This window comes from Vulpes vulpes, chromosome 3 (genome assembly GCF_048418805.1).
Source record: "Vulpes vulpes isolate BD-2025 chromosome 3, VulVul3, whole genome shotgun sequence".
NCBI lineage: Eukaryota > Metazoa > Chordata > Mammalia > Carnivora > Canidae > Vulpes > Vulpes vulpes.
The window spans coordinates 140,629,394-140,646,334 of record NC_132782.1 but is presented as its reverse complement, the minus strand read 5'-3'; the positions used below and the strand labels follow the sequence as shown (position 1 = coordinate 140,646,334).

Genomic DNA, 16,941 nt, shown 5'->3' with positions numbered 1-16,941 from the left:
CGCGGCGGCCGCTCCGAGGGGACTCCCCAAGTCTGCGCGCTCTGCCGGGCCGCCGCTGCCGCCGCTGCTGCTTTTTTTTTTTTTAAAAAAAAACCTCCGCCACCCCTTGCACTCTGATTCCCAATTTTTTTTCTTTTTCTTTTTTTTTGCTTTCTTCTCGGGGAGCGAGCGGTCCGGGGCTGCGCGCGTCCAGGAGCCCGGGCGCCGAGCGGCGTGCGGGACCCGGCGGGACGATGCTGACCTAAGCCCCGGAGCCGCCCGGCGCTGGCTGCGTGGCTGCAGGAGGCGGCGGCGGCGGCGGCCGAGCAGGAGGACGCGCCGTGTCCGGCCGGCGAGCCGCGGCGCCGCCTCCCGTGCGCACCGCGCGGCCGGCCTCGGCCCTCCCCGGCCGGGGTCGCCGCTGCCCCGCGCTCCTCGCCCCGCGCGGCCCCCGCGCGCTCGGCCCGCCCCCGGGGCGCGCTCGCAGACCGAGGTAAGAGCCGCGGGAGCGAACCTGGCCGCCTCCGTGCCGGGCCCCGGGGACCTGTTTGCGCCGCGCCTCCCGCCCGGGGGTGGCCGCTGGGGGTGCGGGGGCGCCGCGGGCCCAGCCGCCGGGGCTCGGCTGCCGGTGCGCCCCGGGCCCCGCGCGCCTCCCGCCGGCCCCGTCCAGCCGCCGGCCCTGCCTGTGCTCGGGGCGCTGCGTGCGGGGGGCGTGGGGGACTGACCGTGGGCTCTGCCTTTGGGGTTTCGGGAAGCCCGGGTCGGGGGGGCCGCTCGCCCTTTCTGCAGCCCGTCCCGGGAGGGGCCCTCGGGGTGCGGAGCCCGCGCCCCCGCCCCCGCGCCCCCGCGCCCCGGCCGCAGACCCGTCCCGGGCTGTGAGTGGAGCGGGGAGGCCGGGCGCCAGCTCCGGGGGGCGGGGGGGTTGTTGCGGGCCCTGGTTTCCTCCGGTCGGAGGGTCGGTGGTGTGGGGAGGCGAGGATGACAGCAAAGCGCAGCCAGATGTGGCCAGGCCGGCGCGGGGGCTGGCAACGATTAGGGGGGCCCCGCGGGGCGGGGCGGGGGGGCGCAGAGACTCCCGGACCCGCAGTGAGAGGGCAGCAGCGGGCCGCGCTGGGCCTGCGGGACAAGTTCCCGGCCGTGGGCTCCTGGGGCGGCTGCGGGGCTGGGGCCCTCGGGGAGCCCGGTGTGTCGGATGGGGGTGCCGGGCGCGGATGCACCGGGGGGTGCGTGGGGGGGGCTGCGGGGGGAGGCGTGGGAGGGGCGCGGGGAGAGGGGCGCCCCCATCCCCACCCCGTCCCCTCCCGGTCCCCACCCCCCGGGCCCGCCGAGCGTGGGCTCCGTGATTGGCTGGGGCGCCCCGACCCTCCGGCGGGGACCGAGCCGCGGGGTGCGCGCCTGCAGGGCTCCCTCGCTTGGGGTCCGGAAAGTTTGCTCCTTGCGTCGGACCACGGGGCTGGGGCTGGGGCTGGGGGAAGCGCTGCGGGCTGTACTTTGTGCACAAAGTGTCGCTGCTCCGGAGGCTCAGGAACGTATGTTCTTTATTTTTATTTTTTAAATTTATTATTTTTTTGATGCTCGGTTCCTTCCATCCTCTTAAAGCATCGTTGGAGGGACAGGTCGTGCGGTCCGTCTTCTTCGCTGGTCTTCTGCGGACTCCTCCTCCCCCTCCCCCCTCCCCCCCCCCTCCTTCTCCTCTTTTCCCCCCTTCCCGGGCTCTCTCATTCCGCTCTTCCTGATGCAAACACGGTGTTGTCTCGGATTCAGACCGAGGAAATGTTTTCCTCCTGTTTCTTGAGAGGTGTCAGGCTGCTTAGCAGCTCCTCCAGGCAGCCTGGGAGCGCGGAGCCGCAGCCACCGACCATATGGTTCCCGTTACAAAGGCCGGGCTCGGGGGCCCGCAGCTCCCCGCGCTCCCCGCCGCTCCCCGCCGCTCCCCGCGCTCCCCGCCGCTCCCCGCCCCCGCCCCGGTCTTACGGTGTCTGCTGCAGCCGCTGCAGGACGACCTGCAAGGGCTCCCCCCGTCCAGAGGCGCACGTTTACCCGACGCTGTGGCTTCATTCATTTCCCTGTCACTGTGTGTGTCTGGAACGGGCCCCAGCGAGTTTGCTCTTGGCTCAACTCGAGTTGCACAAGGAAGAAAAGTCACATCCGTTTGGTGAATACCTGCCTGTTGGGGTGTCTCTTCGTAAAGCAAGTTTGATCTTGGGCCGACCTTAAAAGATGGGCACTCAGGGGAGGGTGCCACGGGATCCACCGCCCAAAAACCTTGGGTGCTGTGTGTCAGCGCCTTTAGCAGCATTCCGAGTCCTTCTGACTCTTGACCTAAGTCAAAGGTGACTTTGTCACTCGATTTAGCAGGTTTAGAACCTTTGCAAAACCCTACGTGTGAAGAGTCTGCTTCTGTTCAGGTGTGCCCTGGAACTTTTTGTTGTCCCTCCCTCCACCCTCCAGGAAATTTATGCGTGATAGAGAGAAGACTGCAGAACAAATGTTCTGTTGTTTAGTTCCTTCAGACATTCCGAATCTCTCCTTTTGTTGCTTGCCTCTAAAAGAGGTGCCATTTCACATCATTCTGCACAAATTGTTTGAATTAATGCAAGTGTGAATTCTTACCGTTTGAAGGGGACTATTAGCATATCAAAGGTTTCTTAGCTTCAGCTCAATTGAGAAAACTTCAGCCTGTCTCCCATTTGCTTCCAAGCAGAGGCCCAAAGGGCAATGAGAATTGTAAAGGGTAGAAATGGGGAGGTGGATTCAGGCTGTGTTTCTGAACTTTCACTGTTTTGTAATTATGTGAGCGAAAAACATTGTCTCTTGCTGTGGAGCCCCTTGCAAATGGCAAGACGATTATTTTCTATTGATAAATGGTTTGTTCCTAGAAAAAGGGTGACCTTTTATTTTATGATAGTCACTGTTGCCTGCCTTTTGGGGTCCCTTCAGTGGAAGAGAGTGAGAAAGCTTTTCCTTCTAACTTAATACTTTCCTAGGGCCTACACTTTGTTATATTAGTAAAATGGGAAAGAAAGCCTTTTAATTAGTCTATAAAACAATAGAAATCTTGTGATGAAGAGATACTCATTCTTACACCGAGGAAACTTATTTTTAATACACTTGCTAAATTAAAGGGGAAAATCAATGGAGGGTTTGAATATTAAAAACTCAGCATGAACTTGTTAATGCAACTTGTGCAAGTGTAAATTTGAAAAAGAGTTCTAGGTGATAGGTTATTTGTGCATTCTAGTTAGTAGTGATTCTTTTTGCATATTTGCTGTTTTGTCTCAAAAGTTTTCTATTTTATCAAACGCTGTAATCTGGAGAATTCACCTTACAGTTGGTTTATTTTTCCTCAGATGTATAGCATATTTGTTAATCTTTTTTTTTTTTTTTTTTTTTTTTTTTACATTTGCAGAGAGATACGTTCTTTGAATTTCTTAAATCAATATCCATGAGTGAAGAAACAAGGACAAGTACTTGGGTCATTTGGGTCATTTTTATGGCAAGCAGATGGGTCAAGGGAGAACTTTGTTCATCAACTTCTAGGGAAGTGTTGGTTTTATTTATTTAGCTTAAGAGTTCCTAAAGCTTAGTTTTAAGATAAAAATGAACCTCAGAAAAGGTTTTGAAGCCCATATTTTCCATAGTTTTACCTTGGATGGTTAGTTGATTTTGAACGTGAATTTATACTCTCTCATTGGAGAAGGATTTTTTTTTCTTTAAAGTTCGGAACTGCTTGTTTTTATTCTAATACTGAAAATTAACTGTAACCAACACTTTTGGAGGGAAAGTTATCATTACATCAGTTGCCTAACATTTTTAGTTTTTAGTTTAATAAGATACTTTATTCAGATTTAGATAAGTTTTTTTTTTTTTTTTTTTTATTTTTTATTTTTTTTAGTGGCATTCAAATTGTATATCATTCTCTTGAAATCATTTTGTGATAGTTTATGTATCTGGTCCCTTCAGTTGTCTAAGAAGTACTTTTGAGGTAAAAATGTCCATATTGATGTAATTGCCATTATTGCACTTAAGTTGCTGTTAACTAGTCTGCTTTGAATGCGGAGTGCTATAAAGAAAACATTATCCTTTAGAGCTATTAGTGATAATCTAAAAATTATCTTGACAACATTGCTCTTCATTTTATGTGATGGTGATCCTGAATTCAGCCAATCTCTGAAGGTGTAAAATGCAGTGAAAAGATTTTTCAACATTTCAATGACAAAATTGGACTACTTAGAGAAAAATTAATGTGTTGTAGAAGCACTTCAGCTGCCATTTTCAATCATTGTGGGTTACTATGTGTTGGCAACAGAAAATGAATTTAGAAATGCAGATAGCTCTGGGAGCAGGTAGTTGGTAGAAATCAGAATATTAAGTCATATGGGGTAGAACAAACCAATTACTTCTGGTTTGGACTTGAGAATTTCAAATAAATATGATTTTTTCAGGCATCTGACTCCGCGTTATTAATGGACTAACATCAAAGCAGACAACAAAACTTCCACATGTTATAAAAACTAATATTAAATATACAGATCTCACATGGAGTAGTAGTACAAGTCTTAATTTAAGACAAGCAGTTGGAGTTTTTATTGCTGCAATTTTCACAATCAGCAGAAACGTTAACACCAAGCTTCTGGGCGTTTCCTTTCTTAAAAATAAGCAAGAGGAGAGCTCTAAAATTGAGGTTTACTTAAGGTTAGGTCTTTATTTGATCATTATTGAAGCTTTCTGTGTTTTATTAAAAAATCTAAAACAATATTTTAATGTCTTAAGTAATATAGGAATATGTGAGCTAAGATTGAGAAGTTGGGAAGGTCAAGAGGTAACTGGAAATCTGTACACCTTAGTAATAAAATGTTATTGCTGTCTTTTCTATCAAAATATTTATTTGACCTAACTTTTGCGAATAAATACTGAAATCACACTTAGTTTATTGACAGATGTAGTATGGGATGAAGAGAGCATTACAATTTAGATATGGGCTACACACACTGTACCTACCTGAGAGAAATCTGTTCTCATTTTAATAAGAATCCATACTACTAGCCCAATTGCTGATATTTAGGGGCACAGATTAGCTGTATTTAGATTAAGAATGAAATACAGTTTTCGAAATTGGGAAGAATTCAGCGATTAAAGATTTCAGAATTGCTATTTTTACAAAGAGGCTCCTCAAAGACTATACACTTTGCCTCTTCCATGTTCACCGTATCTGATTTTGACTTTTGAAGGAGAGGTAGACATTTGACATCTGTCTGCTTTTCTGTGGAAAATATACATGTAAAATTAAAGTGGAATTCTTTTCAAACTGGTAAATTTTAGAAATAAAGTACATGATTATGAAGAAAGGTTCATAAAGTTATTTGCAAAAATACATAAACAGTTTGGCAAATTGATGGTTTTGATCAAGTGTTAAAAATAGCAACTTTAGCTCCTAGACCTGAAAAGGCCTTGAATTCCTGTTTATGTTTTTTGGTCAGATCAGTTCCTAAGGTAATTTGTTTAAATATTAGTTCATGTTACGTAAATAGATAACTGCTTTGGAACTATTTTCAAGAAAGATTAAAACATTTCTATTTTAAAGATAGATTAAAATCATAGCTTTAACTTCTCTCTTACATAACACTAATTAGTCTATAGCCCCACCTAAATATTCATCTCTTCAAATAATTCTTGATTGAAGGTTGAAAGGTTGAAAAGTATTTAATCACCCCGATTACTGTAATTAGACTTGATGTTATCAGAAAAATTGAGACTGTTCTCTGAAATCTTTCTGCTACTCAAGATTGGTCAAGTAGTGATTTTTTTTTTTTTTTTTTGATGCTTTCAGAAAAATGCTTAAGAAATGGGTTGTTTAACATAGAGATAGCTAACGATTGGAATTAGGGAATTAGAGTCCTAAAATGATGACATTTTTCTTGACCTACGTGTGAATAACTTTTAGAGGAGAAACTATATAACTGGAGGTCTGTAATTCCTAAATTTTATTCAGGACGTCAATGTGGCATTTTGACTTTATAGGTTTTGTTATGTGTATGTTATAAACAATGAAAATCTCTTACTGCTCTTTTGATGTAAGTAGGCATTTTTTTTTACGTGGACCTCTGTGTCATACTAGGTCTTAATCAACCAAAAGACTTAAAAATCTTTTTACATCATTTAGCTGATGGACTAACTGTAGGCAATAGTTTGCAAATACTTTCTAATATTTTTGTGTGATGAATTTTAAAAAAATAATTTCTTGGGAAAAAATAACCTCCCATATATTGCCAATAAAAATTGTCTTAAAAAGATAGATTGAGTGAAGGAACTAGCGCTTAACACCTGCAAGTAAAGTGCAGCTTACAGCAAAATACTATTGATTGCTTTGAAGCAGAGAGCAAGTTTAAATACAATTTGTTTAATTACAACAAAAATGCAGTTTTATGAAGTAATATAGTTTGTCTTCATAGAGAATTTTATGCATTGTGTGGTGGTAAGTAAAATCCCATCACAGTTGTATAAATTTGTTCAATTACCAGAACGGCTAAAAGAAAAAAAAAATCAATTTACGTTGAAAAGCAACAGAAATTAGATTACCTTGGTTAGTAGGAACTTGCCAGCAATGTCTAAATTGCTTAATAATATCAAAAGCTACCATGTTTCACAGTGTAAGGATATTGGCCTCTGTTTTAATATGCATATATCTTGTTTACTTTGTGACCTTTGTTATGGGAACTTTTTCTTTTTGTTTTCCGTTTTTGTTTTTATGGAAGCTATTCCATTATGTACAAGCAACTGTTTCCACTTGCATATTCTTACTTGATTTAGAGATTTTGCTTTTTGTCGTTGAGTTTCTGGATTTCTAGGATTTGTTATCAGCTGATATTTCAGAGGAGTGTAGTGAAATAGCAGACGTAGTTTTAGGCATCAAAAGAAATCTAGCCCATCAGTATGGGTAGCTAGGTTATTATCAGCAACAGAAAACACATTTTAGGAATTTTTACTACTGACTCTAGAATGATAAAGGAATTTTAAGTCTTAAATTCTTGTAGCAGTAAGGTGGCATGGGATTCATCATAGCGGATAGCTGGGCACCTGTTTTATTACCACCTTGATTCATTCTGGCACCCAGATTTACCGAAGTGCAAGAAGAGGCACAACTGCTGCTCACAGCCACCCGGCTGTTTTTAGGTCATGAAGTCAACTTCCTGGAATTTCTGGGGAAACCAGTTGAAAAGGGAGGACAAATGTCACTTTAAATAGAGATGTTTAAATCAGATTTCTGCCTGAGGGTAAAATTTAGGTCTGTTTTAGCCCGGATGTAATGTCTCCCTCTACAGAGCACAGCATTAATCACTACCTGACAAGAAAACCTATGCTGAGCAAAAAAGGCCCCTGTTGGTCTTGTCATTGATTTTTCCAATCTGTAAGGAGTACGTTATAAACATTAAAATTCACACACAGGGATTACACCTTAATCTCTGAATATCAGTATTGAAATTAGTTGCCTTAAAAGAAGCCTACTTAAAGCTAAAAAAAGGAGAAAAAAACTTTGGGAGGCTTTTATAAGGATAGATTCAATATTTTTATAAAAATAGAAATATTAAGAAGCTGACAGATTAAACAGAAGTTAAGATATTAAAATAATAACCAAATCTTAATTCTGTTTAAGATGTATTAAGTGACTTCAAAAATGTATGGATTTTTTGTTTCGATTTTTAATAAATCTGATAGTAGAACAAAAGATAAAAGCGAACTGTTAGTTCTTGGTCATGAGAGATATAAGAAGTTGAAAAGATGGTTAACTTTAGACTTAGAATAGTTCAGAGGCTTACTATTTTGCTAGGACAAAACCGGATACAACCCTGTATCTTTTTCTAGATGAATAATAAAATCTTTAGCCATTGTAGAAGTGAAAAATGCATGAGAAGTTCCTCAAAAGGAAAAATTTTGCTTTTTCAGTTATTAGGTAATACTCTTTAACTCCTTTCTTGATCAAATAACTCCTATATACAGGTGTACATATATAAGCATGGAACTTACATTGTTTCCTTGTATATATCCATATTCATGACAGTTATTGGCTAAAAATTACAGCAAATGTAAGTATAAATGTAAAATAAATATGAAAATACCTGTTTTTAAACTGATTTTCAGAAAGATATGACTTAATCTGTGTTTTGTTCTCAAAGGTACTTACTACTACCTTTGAATCATGAGATGTGCTTGTAGCTCTCATGCTTTGCATCATTTTGTAGGTATTTTTAGATCAGCCTATACCTCAAACAGATATTGCCCTGGTTTTAGATGATTGAAATAATCTAACCCCAATATTGTCATATATGGTTGTTGGCTGCTGCGGTGGGGGCTAGGTGACCTTACTAATGCTTTCTTTCGTGGAGAACAGTAAGGAGTGGTCTATAAAGAAAGCAAAAGAGAGTTCTATTTTGTTTATAAAGTAAGTTCTAATTTTAATCATTTATTCTTAAAATAGAATACTGTGACTGCAGTTTTCCATATAATGAGGGAATCATTACAAGATTTTAGAACTGGCCTTCAGTTGATATATTTGTTTCATGTAGGTTATATTTACTTAATCAGTTCCCAACTACAATTTACATTAAAACATGATGTCAAAAATGATTTTCCCTGTGTCTTTACTTTGAAACAAAGTATTTCTATTTGGAATTCTCATTTCTTTATTCTATGGGTACTTTCCTTACAGAAATTTTATTCTGTCTTAAAAGCTTACCTTTTTCTTTTCTTTTTTTTTTCTTCTTTTTTTTTTTACTGGTTATTACTGTGGGTATTGATTAGAACTTACAGAACACAGGTTTTTATACAGTATTTTCTCCACTCATCTTTGTGTTCTTAATCTTGAGATGCTTATGGTGTGTTTTAATTCTTAAAATTCCTGGTCTTCCTGTGGTTAATGTCCAGGAGAGTTTAGGAAAACATTCATTTGGGTGACATTGTAAGCTTATACACTTGTATTCCAGTGATTGTGAATATTTTTATAGAATTTGACAAAGGCTTAATGTATTAAATGAAGAATTGATACACTTTATCTTGTTTTTCATTTTAAAAATGATGGACATAATTCTGAAGCATTTCCTTTTCCTTCAGATCCATCAACAAATAAAAGCTATACCAAAATTTTGATAGCCTAGACATTTCACTTTTACTAAGGACATTTAACTGTTTTCGTCCTTTCAAAGTTCCGTGAATGTCATTAGAAAGAGAGTATTTGGATATTAATTGATCCTTCTGGACAGGTCTATAGAAAAGTAATAGGGATGTCTCCCCCCACCTTTGTTTTTTTTCTGCTGCAAATGCTGTGATTCCCTTAGCTCTGATGGAAGTCACTTTTCTTATTATCATTGGTTTTAAACTTACATCTATAGCCTATTTAAAAATATAAGTGAAAAAAATTTTATTTTTCCCTTAAGTGGAAAACTCACTACAAACGTGGCTTATTACAAGATGCCTTTCCCCTTAACCTTATTTTCTTTGTTTAAGTAGAAAAGAAATTTAACTGATATTTTTGTATGTTTAGCATGAAAGTGAGCATATCTCTTTTAGTTTACATATGTTTAATATTTAATAAGGATCTTAGTTTTAAAAAAACCCACTTTATAAGCCTGTCACTTCATTTATGGATAAGTCAAATTGAATGCCTCAAATTTGTAGTCACCGCTTATGTGTTATAAGGTAGCGCATACGTGTTTGAAGGGAAAAATCAGGGTGACCTCAAACTGTCCGGTAATAATTTTCGGTAAGACATTGCCCCCAAGACTATGAAACCATTCTTAATTTTGCCTTTTTTGCCCCTGCTCCTTTGTCAGAGATGTACCTTATATCTGTATACTCGGAGAAAGGAATATGATGAAGAGGAGAGTGTGCAAACAGAAATCTGAAACAGATTCTGAAAAAGATACGATGGAGGGGTAAAGAGCATTTTGCAAATCAAATCAGTTTTTCTTTTCATATTGAATGAATGAAAGTAAATTTATTGTTCAGAAATACATACTTCCAGGTTTAAGTTTCAGAATTATTCTAAATAAGGGGAAAATGTAGTGGTTTCTGCATTTATTTAAAATTTATCTTTTATCCTTCACCGTAAGTCAATCCTAAAATACCACCTTCAGTTGTTTACTTTGGGATCAGAAGATGCATCAGATAAACGGGTTGAACAGCTTTGTTTGGGGTGGTCTATCATTTCAGGCTGGTGCTGTGTAAGCAAGGTAATGTTTTCTTTTCCTTGAAATACACTTTGTAAGAGTGGCTCTTGGGTGACTTTGAAAAGTTTGTATATCTTGCCTGTTCAAGCTGCATTCTTACCCAGGCTGAAGGACAAGAATAATCATGTTGAACCACAAATTTTCAGAAGCAGTTATTTTAATCAGATAATTGGTAAGGAGGAGACGCTAGATAATATTATTTTTATACAATGGTGACCTGCATCTTTACCAGGCAACTGTCTACATGTTTCAGATATTTTTGCTAACCCTTGTTATTACCTGCAGAGGGAGCTTGTATATGAGATAAAATAATCAAGGCAGTATCAATTGATATTGCTTCTTTGAAAATTATGTTTTTTAAACATTTTTAATTTTTGTTTGAGAAAAATTGTTCTAAGGAAAAAAAAGCATTTGGGATTAGCCACGTTATAGTGAAATTTAATATACTAAATGCCCAAGTATTTATCATTTCCTATATTCACAGATTACAGATGTGCTTATTACCTTTCCTTAATTAGTAAAAATTACTTGAAAGGTACTGAAGATAATGAATCAGATTCATTTTGAGATGCTAACTATTTTTATGATTGGCCAAAGCTCTGGATGACAGAACTGTGTCTTGTTTAAATATCTAATAATTGTTAAAAGAGAGATCGGATTTTTTTTTAATTTTTCAGATTATGTAAAATGTCATAAAGTGATGACTGAACAATAAGTAGTAAATTACATTCCTCTACATTTAATTAATAGGTCAAATTAGATGAGTTGCATATGCTCTTTTCTAAAACACAAATGATCACTTTGGATTAATAACGGACCGATTAGTGCAGTGACACTTAAAAACAGGGAAACCATCAGTAAAGATCTAATATTAAATGGTTTAGAAAATTGATGAGTAACTTGGAAAAAAAACGAATGCAGGCAAGATAGGTAGTACTTAATTAAAAAACGGAATTATATTTACGAACACTGTGTCAGCTAATTTCTAAGAAATTATAAGCCAGATACTCAGAAATACTTGAGAGTTTTGCGACCAGGTGTTCTGGTGATAAGGGTTAAAAGCCTTTAGGAGCAATTGGTTCTTTTCAGTGAGCAAAATTTTTCACCTCATATGCCTGTCAGGAAATTTAAGAATACGAGATTATCTTAAATTATACTAAAAACGAACTTTTTTATTTGTATTTTTACATTTTAGTATAAAAATGTTATTTCAGAATTTGCTTGTTGGAAAAAAAAAGGCTATCCTTTTATGCATCCTTGAAAAGAGATGTAATCGTTCATTTCTTCCCTTTAGTTTACCAAGAAATGATATGACAAATAAAAATATTTATTTTGTATTTTAAGAGGCTTTGTTTCTTAATGGAATTCATTGCCGTAGACTTATTATTTCATTAGCTAAGCTTTACTAATGTGAAAAGTCAGATTGTTACTGTTACACAGAATGACCCTTTAAGTAAGGAAACTGTTGTCTAATAAAGAGATTTATGGTACTGGCATGGGCTTTTATATAAGTATTAACCTCTCAGCATGGTCATGTATTATCTTAACAAGTCTATGCTACATTTATGCAGAGCATTTTCATACCAGGGTAAGAATATTAGCAACAGCAATTACACTTCAATAGGATTATGATGGTATGTTTTTACAAAAGTATTCAAAGGCTCCTTTTTCCGTAGAATTATTGATAGGCATCCTGTACTGCCAACTTCATTGTCTTAAATAACACGATAAAAAGGTTTCTTATTGTTAGTGCTAAATATGATCGGCATCAGAAAATGGGATCTGAGATTACAGTTCATTACCCTTTTCCCTCAAATATCACACCTCCTTCACAGAGAGGTAAGGGTTACTAGAGAATTCATTCCAGGAAAATTGGAACGTGAGGAACAGTAACTGTCAGAGAGTGCATAACTTCTGTGAGGTTATTGGAAAGGCACAGCTAGGGTAAGTTCTACTTGTTTTGCCTTATATTGAAAGGTAGACTACTGAGTGGTTTTTAAAGTAGTGAAATTTGAATCCATTGCAAAGAAAATGTTTTATTGACAAGTTAATTAAGTTATTATCGTAAAAGTGTTACTGGTATTAGGTTGGGGACGTTTGTGACAAAGAAGGTAATTGGCAGGGCTTTTCAGTTTAAAATAACTCTGACATTCTTCGTGAGTTATCAAAGACATTTTTATCAAATGTTATTGAATGAATAATAAAAAATATTAATTCTGATATAATATCCTCTGCTCATTTGTATATATGTTGAGTAAATGTGTATACATTAAATTGCTTCAGCATCTGTTTGAGCAGATTGGCTCTTTTAAAAAACAAACTATATTATGAGTAGACTGTAATATGAGAAACAATTCTCGAGATAAAGGTAGTAGGTGTTACGAATACAGATTTGAAATCTTTTATACATTTTATAAAAATGGAGGTTTCTGTTAAAAAACTTGCTATGTTTTATTCTCTTTGAACCAAGAGTCAAATATTTTAACAGGTTAACATTTTAAATGGAAGTTAACAAAACATGTAAAATACTCTAAAAAATATTTATTCAAAATTTATGTATACCTTATATGAAGAGCCTGGGATTAAATCTGCATGTTTTAATAACTGTTGGAAACAAAACATTTTATATTGCTTTATTACCAGAATTTAAAAACTAAATTTAAAATTTAAAAACTACTGCCTTCATTTTAATTATAACAATAGATAAACGATACTAGTTTCTTTTTGCTTTTATATTTTTCAAAGACCTAGATTTCATCAAATTGAAATCTAACAAGGGTTTAAAAGCCTACTTATTATGTACACTTTATGTAATATGATTTTATGGCATTCACAGGATATTGCTAATTCAAAGCTGCAATGAAGAGTGTGAAAGTGTTAAAATCTTAGAATATCAAATTTCTGTTCATTTTTAAAAAGAATAAATTATAAGATATCACATTTTTTCCTCCGATAAATTAAACATGATTGTATTACCTTTATATAAAAATAAACATAACACCTAAGGAAATAACTGAAATTCAAAATAAAAAAATTGATGCTTTCTATTTGTGGATAATCTTGTATCATATTAAAGTATGGTTTTCATACTTTAATCTAAAATATGATTTTAAAATTTAAATAGCCTTTTTTGAGATTTATAATGAAGAAGGTAAAGAAAAGCCATTTACTCATTGAATGTTTATGTAATGTTCTTTAAAAATTAGTTTATATTCAATGCTCTTTAAGTCAGAATATTGATTTGAAAGGCATTTTTGTTTTGACCAAATACCAGTCAAAGCAGAAAGTAGTTGCTATTACTCATATCAGAGGCCTGAAATAAAAATTTAGGTTCAAGGAAATAGCTTAGCCCAGTATTTTATTACTTGTCAGAGCATCATAAGGGATGCTTTGTTATCTCTTAGTAGTAATTACTGGCCCCTAATAGCTGTTGGCAGATGCAAAAATAAGTACCTGGACCTTTGAAATTATTTGAATTACATTCAAGAAAATCTTTGTTTTAGATCTTTGCTACATGGAATTCCGATAACGGCTGCAATACATTAAGGTATTTAAGAATACACTCTATAAGCACTTTTTTACCTTTGTCCTCTTTATAGGAATTTTGGGTTGATTAAGTGCTTATAAAATGTTTTGTCAAATTATGGTAACATAGAATTAACAATGAACTTCATGGTCAAACAACTTTTATACTTTACCTATTTTAATAACATAGTCACTTTCCCACACCTCCCATTTGTTTTGTTTTTTTTTACTAATTTGCTTGTATTGTGTTACTGATATGTTAAGTGCATAAGTTCCCCTGACATTTCAGGCTGAAGCCTCTAATTTGTTTCATTACATGAGAAAAGATATTTTTAAAAGCATTTATTATTCAGTCACTTAGGTATCTAAGAATTCACATTTTCCACAGTTGGCTTTTAAAAAAATATTTAGAATTGATTTTTAATAGCTTAAGAGTGTTCTTAAAAAAATCAGAGCAAGAACTTTGTAAAATAATACTAAATTTAGTATCCTTTAGTACAGCCATTGCTTAAGTATTTGAAGAATATCGAGAATATTATCAATTACATACACTAATAGCCCCATTCTCTATATTGCCTGTTAAATCTGGAAAATCAAGAATATAACCCACAAGGTTGCAATTAAATCATCACAGTGTTAACGTTTAGTTGAAATAAACTAAAATAGAGGCTCAGTTTGTCAGCTTACTTTATTAAAATTGATTTTGTCTTTTTAAGAAGAATAAAGCAGCCACTCCTATGTATTAATACAATTGATATTCTCAGATGTTTTTGTACTTAAGAACACTTCTTTAGTGCTTTGTATATTGCTTTATAATATTTTTCATATTTTCTCTGATAGAATGTTTTCTTTTTTAATGATTTGATATTGTTCATTTCTGAATTGATGACTGAGGACCTTATTTCTCTTTTTTAAAATAAATTAAGTCACTTTTTTTTTCATTTGACTTCCCAGATAACATGCTGTTTGACCTCAGATAAAGAACAAAGTATAAATTTAATGATTAGTATCAGTGTGTAAGTTTTTTTGTGGTGGTGATCTTCAGATTGTCTCCATATAACAATATATATCGAGCCTTCCGTAATTAAAAAAGGATGTTTTCCATACTTGCATGTTTGGCATTATTTAACTCTTGTAAAATGTTCTTTTTAATGTTTGATCTGATAATCCGTCATTCATTAAGATATATAAGTGATTTTTTTATACTTGCATATTTTTTCAATCTACAAAATAAAAACTTTGTGTTCTTTTTTTTTCTCAAAATACAGAAAATTTTTTATTGAAGCATCTTAAATGATAGTTTGAAGAATGTATAAAATTTACCATTCTGTAACTCGTGTTATGCTTAAAATGATTTTAAAAGAAAAAAGTTTGTGTATAAAAAAGGCAACTACCTAGTGCAATTGATGCATTTGATTGGCCTGCCATCCTAGTTTTTTTTATTTGTATTTGCTTCATCCAAAATATGGTAAGGCAAACATATGTTTATGTTCTTGGGCAAGGATTCAGCATTGTCTTGATCCCATTTTTGGCTGAAGTTAAGGCTCCATCTCTTCTCTAAACTTAAAAATTATTGCATTAAGACCTAAATATCTATTAATTTTCTCTTCTTACCCTTTGATAGAACCTAAGAGTTAGATTACCTTGTAATTTTACTATTTTAATTTCTTGGTTGTATATTTATTGCATAAATAAATTTAAACGTGAAATGTCTAGGCAAACGTGCATAAGGTAAATATTTAGATAAGAAGCTATATATAACACATATGAGTGGTTCAAGTAGTTGGAAAGTTAAATTAAAAATATTTGGAAAGATTCCAGGAAACAATATGTAATTTTGGCTAAATAGTTGTAATTTTCACTAACATTGCTTATAAAGGTTAACTTTTGGACAGAATCACAACTATACCATTCAGAATTTCTAAAGGTCCGCTTATCTATTTGAAAATTAATTCTTTACGTATTAAATTGACTTTTTCATGCCGAGTACTCATTAAAGCTTTAATATTTTACATCATTTTAACATATAATCAAAAATTGTTGACATTGAAGTGTTTAATATCCAGGTTAAAATGTTTTGAAATCACCTGTCACGGTGGTATAGAAACAGCTTTAAAAAAAAAGAAAAGAAAAAAAAGAAACAGTTTTAAAGGTAGGATTTGAGTCCATTTTTTTTATTACAAGACTTGTGAGCAGATTGGAAAATATTTTCACAACAATTCAGTTCAAAGTAAAAGCTTCCTATTTTTAGTAGTGAGCTTCCTTTATGTGGACTTTGAGTTTTATTCATTTTACTCAACAAATAAAGAATTGAATATAAGTCTAGAATAGCACAGTTTTTGGTTTAATATATGTAAATATTGCAAATTTTGAAAAATTGAAAATTGCTCTTTTATTTTTATCTTTCAGAATATGGTGCATTTGGTATATTTAGTTGTTTAAGTGAAAGGCAGATTTTCCATCTTTGGAATTGTATTCAAGACTGTATTAGTCTAATTAAAACTCCTTCAGCCAACTTTTCATTTATAGGGACATTTATAGGCTACAGCTAAGATTATAAAGGTAAATTTGATGAAGTAAATCTTAATTTTTGGCAGCTCTGTCACCCTTCTATGTTGTACAATTTATAGTTTTCTCAAGGCCAGAGGGTATTACCAGGCCTAAGCGATTAAATTACTGCCACTGTCCTACTTCTCACTTTTACTTTTGATAAATTAAATTGTATTAAGATGCACAGTAGTAGAGGTTTCTTACTATATAAAAGAATTCTCTTGAGAGCCCAATTAAAATAAGTCAAACTCAAATTATCTTTTGAAAAATCTGATATTTCCTATGTGGGTACATTCTCTTCGAGTACATTATGCTTCTGTATTTCAGAGCAGTCATTCTGGACAATGTTGCATGTGTATAAATGATAGGTGAGGACTTGGATTTACTTTAATTCACAGTATTTATAATGCTTTGGATTTCACTTTCAAGATGTTTTTTTTTTTTTTGGTTTCTTGCAATGCCACAGAGGTTATTATGGCAGCACATGTGGTTTTAAATATGTGAGAACTTCTAGTACCGAGTTTGCCAAAATTGCCAGACCAAAAAATACACATTTTCTTGAATTGGTCTTGAAGTCTGTGTTTTACAATATTGATCGTTTTATCCTTTACAAAAACAGTTTCATCTATAAGTGCATTCCATCTAGTTATCCACTAGCTTCTGA

The 16,941-nt window shown here is 36.4% G+C and overlaps 1 protein-coding gene across 44 annotated transcripts in view; it reads left to right on the top strand.

Annotated features, from left to right (window-relative positions):
- The window catches only part of ADGRL2 (adhesion G protein-coupled receptor L2), a 619,577-nt gene that overhangs the window by 430,774 nt on the left and 171,862 nt on the right, over positions 1–16,941 (top strand). For 12 of the 44 annotated variants that reach the window (XM_072754784.1, XM_072754765.1, XM_072754777.1 and 9 more), the window contains exon 1: positions 340–472. The exons of 29 other annotated variants lie outside the window; for them this stretch is intronic. The gene's annotated coding sequence lies outside the window, so the exon portion shown is untranslated. Of the gene's footprint in view, positions 1–339; positions 473–1,346; positions 1,509–16,941 lie in introns of those variants that run through there. 3 more of the 44 variants (XM_072754746.1, XM_072754742.1, XM_072754762.1) reach the window with 3 other exon arrangements.